This window comes from Penaeus chinensis, chromosome 18, assembly GCF_019202785.1.
Source record: "Penaeus chinensis breed Huanghai No. 1 chromosome 18, ASM1920278v2, whole genome shotgun sequence".
NCBI classification, from domain to species: domain Eukaryota; kingdom Metazoa; phylum Arthropoda; class Malacostraca; order Decapoda; family Penaeidae; genus Penaeus; species Penaeus chinensis.
Window position 1 is genome coordinate 13,382,466 of NC_061836.1, and position 5,768 is coordinate 13,388,233.

Sequence of the window (5,768 nt, forward strand, 5' to 3'; positions counted from 1 at the left end):
GGTGGGGTAGTTAGTTTGGTGAGGGAAAGTGGAATCGAGCATAGTATAAGAAAGAGAGAAGGACACTATGTCAAGAGAGAGAGAAAGATGGCATGCTTGACTCAGTGTACAGGCTCTCAACTGGAGAGGAGCAGAAGGCGCTTAGGGCTAAGCGAAGACCACAGTGGTGGATTGTATCAAGATGAGCAAGGAAGGAGGTTGAGGCAGAGGAGTAGATATGGCATCCATAAATGAGAGTGGAGAGGATCAAGGTAACATGAAGATGGAGGAGAGTTTTACGATCTGAGCCCTAGGATATATGAGAAAGAGTTTGTTAGATTCGGAGGCGGTGATATGCTATGAAGATATGGTCACGCCAGGACAATTTGGAGTAAAAAAAAAAATAACGCCAAAGAATTGGAGTAGAGCGCCATATACAATGAGTGGAGGCTGGGGACCTACACGTGTGTGAGAGTAAAGGATGGAGAAAGATTTGGAGGTAGAGAAGCGAAAGCCATGGTTAGTGGTCCAGGAAGATACTGATATTGCAGACAGAAGGAACTGGCAGAGATTTGGCTTGGATGTGCCAGAGGCAAAGATGGTTAAATCATCAACATGTAGTGATGATCGGGCTCCTGGTGGTAAAATTGAGAAAGTGTCATTAACGCTGAGCACACTGCCTTGTGGGAGCCTTCGAACTGAGGACAAGATGATGATGTGGAAGAGGTAATTTTTACCAGGATGTCTTTGACAAAAGTCTTTATAAAAACACACATTGTTACCGCATATGCCTGGAGAGGACAATGGTTGGAGAATATGGTACCACCTGTGGTATCATATGCTTTTTCTAGGTCAAAGAATATGGCTAATACAGATTCATGGCTTGTAAATGCAGACGTAATATACGCCTCGAAATAAGCGAGGGGGTTAGCTGTACTTCAGGCACGTGGAAACCAAACTGGGAAGGAGAGAGAAGATTGTGAGATTCAAGATACCACATTAAGCGGAAATTAACCATTCGCTCTAGTAGTTTGCACACGCAGCTAGTTAGAGCGATGGGGTGGTAATCTTGAGGGAGGGTACCTGATTTATTGGGTTTCAATAAGGGGAGGATAAGAGCTCGCCAATGAGAAGGAAAATTTCCTGATGTGGATGAAAATAGTTTATAGGAAGGATAGAAAGGAAGATGGAAGGTGTCTGGGCATACGGTAGTGAATACTGTCAGAGCCTTCATGAGTGTTGTGGCATGATTGTAAGGCAGCATTGAGTACAGAGGAAGAAAAATGAGCATTATAGGACTCAGCAGAGGATAGGGTGAAGATGATGTGGATGCATTCTTTGATAGATAGAAGTGTGGAGAAAGGTGAGAACCACTACTGACCTGGCTGAAAAAGTCACCTAGTTCATTAGCAACTTGGAAGGGATCAGAGATGAGAGTATTTCAAATATGGAGGACAGGATGGGGGGATGTTTGCCCGATAGTTTATGGATTTGACGCCAAACAGCTGAAACTGTTGTAGGTGTAACTGAGGACACATAATTTCACCAGCTATTTGTTTAACTGTTCCAGATTGTACATTGAAGACAGGCAGATGCATCTTTTAAAGGAGATTAGGACTGATAGTTGATTAGGGGTGCCTTGTTTGTAGCGATAACTGTTTCAGGTTGCATGTTTTAGGCGAAGTGCTTTGGTGCAATCAGAATTCCACCATGGGACACATTTGAAGGTGTAAGTCTTGAGGTTCGAGGAATGGCTGTATAGACAGCTCATAGGACTGTAGCTGTGAAACAGTATATCATATCTGAAAAAGGCAAGAAGGGGGATGGAGGAGCAGGAATAGTAGAGTGAGGTGAAAGTACACCAGGCGGCTCTATTGAAGCACCATATGAAGTAGGAGAAAGGAGGACTGGAAAGTGGTTACTATAGGGAAAGTGGTCTGACCAGTGGAAATCTAAATGGAGAGAAGGGGAGCATAGAGAGAGGTCTAGGCATGAAAAAGATTGTGTGCATATGTCAAAGTGTGTAGGATGATCTGAATTAAGAAGAATAAGGTCAGTTGTGGAGAGGAAGTGTTCTTGGCCACGGGAAATGGTGACAAAATCACCCCAGAGTGTGGAGGCAGTTAAAATCACCAACTCTAAGGAAAGGTGGCTAGAGTTGGGAAATTAGTTTTATCGCTGAAGAAAGTTGCGAATAACTGCTTGGGACAGTGGTTTGAAAGGGAGGTATGACATAAGGTGTTTTCTGATGGATAATTTATAGATGAGACAGAAAGGAAGTGTGAAGAAGAGACAAACTGGTAATTGGGATTGGGATAGGAGGATGTGTAAGGAACGTCTCTTGGAGGCAGATAATGGATGGATCATAAGAAGGGATATGACGAAGGTCAGGTCAGGGAGAATGGAAACCGCGAATATTCCGTTGTTGGAGAGCTACACTTTAGTTGATCTATGAGTGATAACAGTTACGGTGTGTGTTGGAGAATTTGAAGAAGGAGCTGGGGGGTGAGATAAGGAGTGAGGGGGGGGAAGGTGGTGTAGTATCAGGTGGGGTATCAGGAGGTGGAGGAAGGGGAAGGGCAAAGTTGTGACATAGGGGATTCATGTGTGTATCCAGGAGGGAGTGGAAGGGATAGAGGGGATGAAGGGAGAGTTAATGTAGGTGGAGCTGGAGCTGGGGAGGATGGGCTGTGTTGGGGAGTAGGAGGAAGGGGGAATATGATTATGAGGAGGATGGATATTGGTAGTCATTTTGAGGGTGGAGGGAGTGGGAGTGTTGGAATTTGAGGGTGGTTTGATGGGTTTCGGTGTCAATTTGGGTCTCGAGCAGATAGTTTTGAATATTTTCAAGAGTTTCTGTATTGGAGTTGACTGGGGAGTTTTGTGAGATAAATGTTTCTTATGAGGGGGGAAGAGGAGACTTGTGTCTGAGGAGTAGAGGCAAAGGTAGGTGGAGGTGAGTGTGTAGTAGGAGGAGAAGGGGTGGAACATTTAGTGTGTCTACTGTGGGTATGGCTGCAGTAGAGATTGGATTTTCTATATTCAGAATGGCAAATGAATTTGACTAAGGAAGATAGGAGGTAGATGTGGGGAAGTAAGATGTAGGAGGGATAGGTATAGGGGAGGGTGTAGGAACATCTTGGGAGGAAGGAAGAGAGGAAGAGTGAGTGACATTACTGTAGTAGTGAGAAAGAGAAAAACCTCATCGACATGCTTCCTGTCTTGCTTCATGCAGAGTGAGACTAAGTCTGAATCGAGAGTTGCCACCTCAGACTCAAATTTGTAGGTGGGGTAACCCCTATAAAATACATTATGGGGGCCGCCACAGTTGGCACATGTGTGTGACTGTGCAGAGCAGTTTGATCGATTATGACCAGGTTGGGCACATAGAGGGCATTGGGCTGTGGAACGGCTGTGTTTGGCAGGATATCCTAAATGCCAACCGTTTTGACATTTAAGGGGAGGAGGTTTATAGGGTCAGACTGGGAGGGATTCTCCGCCAATGTAAACTTTAAAGGGAAGGTCATGTCTACGGAAAGTAATTTTGGCAATGTTGGTGGGATTCTTACAATGACCTCTAATGACTTCTGATATCACATCATAGTCCATAAGGGAGGTGAGTAAGTCTTCTCCACAAGCTGACCAATTTTTATTATAGATTGGGCAGTTTGCTGGGGAGATAGAGCCAGTTCCGGTACAAGTATTAAGGGTTGGGTGATGTTCTGCAGGAATGGGGTTGCCAGAGAGATCAGTTAGAGTTGATAATGCTATAGCTTGGTTTTCAGATGTAACTGAGACAGGAACGATTCGGTTGGCTACGGAATGAGATTTTGCCTACTTGTTTTTGGAGGCATTGCTGGAAGAGAGGAGTGTTGTCAGAGTAAGGAGTTGTGAGGGGGATCACTTAAAATCGGTCCCATTTGACTGAGCTAAATAGAGTATTTATGATATTTGCAGAGATGGGGGTGGTAGGACAGAGATGTGTGGAAGAGGGAGGTATTATTACGGATAGGTGGACTAAAAGGCTGTGAAGAAGTAATAAAGGAGAGGATGGGGTGATTGAGGAAGAATATTGTATGTTGGGGAGGGAAATAGTCGACTCCGCAGGGTCACCTTGAGGGGTAAGGGCTAGACAACTAAAATGGGAATACCATAAAAAACACACACACACACACACACACACACACACACACACACACACACACACACACACACACACACACACACACACACACACACACACACACACACACACACACACACACACACACACACTTTTTTTTCTATTTCTGTTACAATTGATAACAATGTTTTGACATATAAATAAATCATTAACTAAATAAAGTGCAAGAGTTAGTAAGACCAAACAAACTTCAGTCCAAAAGTGTAATGATCAAGTTGCTAGTTCCTTTATATAGGGTGCAGCTTGTTTGGATGATTCTACATTTTTTTAGTTGCTTTACCTATGCTACTTTCTTCCCCCCCAATCCCTTGCCCGTTGTTGTCGTGGGGGGGCTTAGGAGGCGGAGACTGGGACCCAATGCTGGGGAACTCCCCAACCTTGGGACTCAGCCCTCGACTCAACAAATTTTGCATGGTCTTTTTTTTCCCCCTCCTACTTTTTCCTTTCTGTCCCTTCACCAATCCCTTCTACTATCCACTTCCTAAGGTGTGAGAGCCGTGCTGAAAGGATGAAAGGCTGACTTTGTGCCAGTCCTGAATGGCCTGAGGGAGCCATGGGCACGGTATTCCCCTGCTTTAGTTGTCTAGCCCTTACCCCTCAAGCGACCCTGAGGGGTGGACCGTTTCTCTCCCCAACATACTCCAGGCTTATCATGGCCAACAATGAATAACCATTAACCATTAACCATTAACCATACCATTATTAGAGGCAATGAGGCTTGCCTCTTCATCAAATAGCTCCACCAATTCAAACTCGCCCGATTCCCTGACCCTAGGCTCTCCTTTGACCACGGCTCTGAACACTACAACTAATACCCCCTCCTCAATGCCGGCTAGTACAGTATCCACCCTAATCAACACCCCAGGAGACATTTCTACTCCCAACATGCTCAGCTTCAACAACTATACCCCCACAACCTTCTTCATCAACTACCCCATCCTCCCTTATTACTACCTTACCTTATTGTCCACCTCCCCATAACACTACCTCCCTCAACACTACTGCCTCTTCCACATGCCCCCGTCCTTCTACTACCCCCATCTCTACAAAATTCTTAAATAATCTATTTAGGCCAGCCAAATGGGACCGATTTTTCGTGATCCCTCCCACAACTCACACTTTCTGCTTTGACAACCTGTTTTCATTCCTCAAATACATATACATCCTTCACTTGATCTAACCCCTATACATTACCTTACCCAACCTTAACCCATTTACTCGTCAATTCCTTTGCCCAACTTTGACAACTAATCACTAACTCAACCACCCTTCACTACCATTTACTATAGTGCTACATGACCTTAGATGTCTAGCACATTTATTTTGCTTTTAACCATTAACCATTAACCATTATGCTACTTTCTTACTACCATAATATAAGATGTTAGTAGTAAACTGATGGTCTAAATATATTTTAACTGTATGCTGACTTTCTGAATTCCCAATATTCTTCCTTTACAACTGAAAATTTTCATTAGCATTTCAATGGTGTCCACAAATGTCTTTTTTGCTCTATTATAACATATTTGGCCATTTGACTGCGTGAACTGATGTTGCATATTTAGCCGCAAAGTGAATTTACAATGGAACAATAAAACACTTTAAC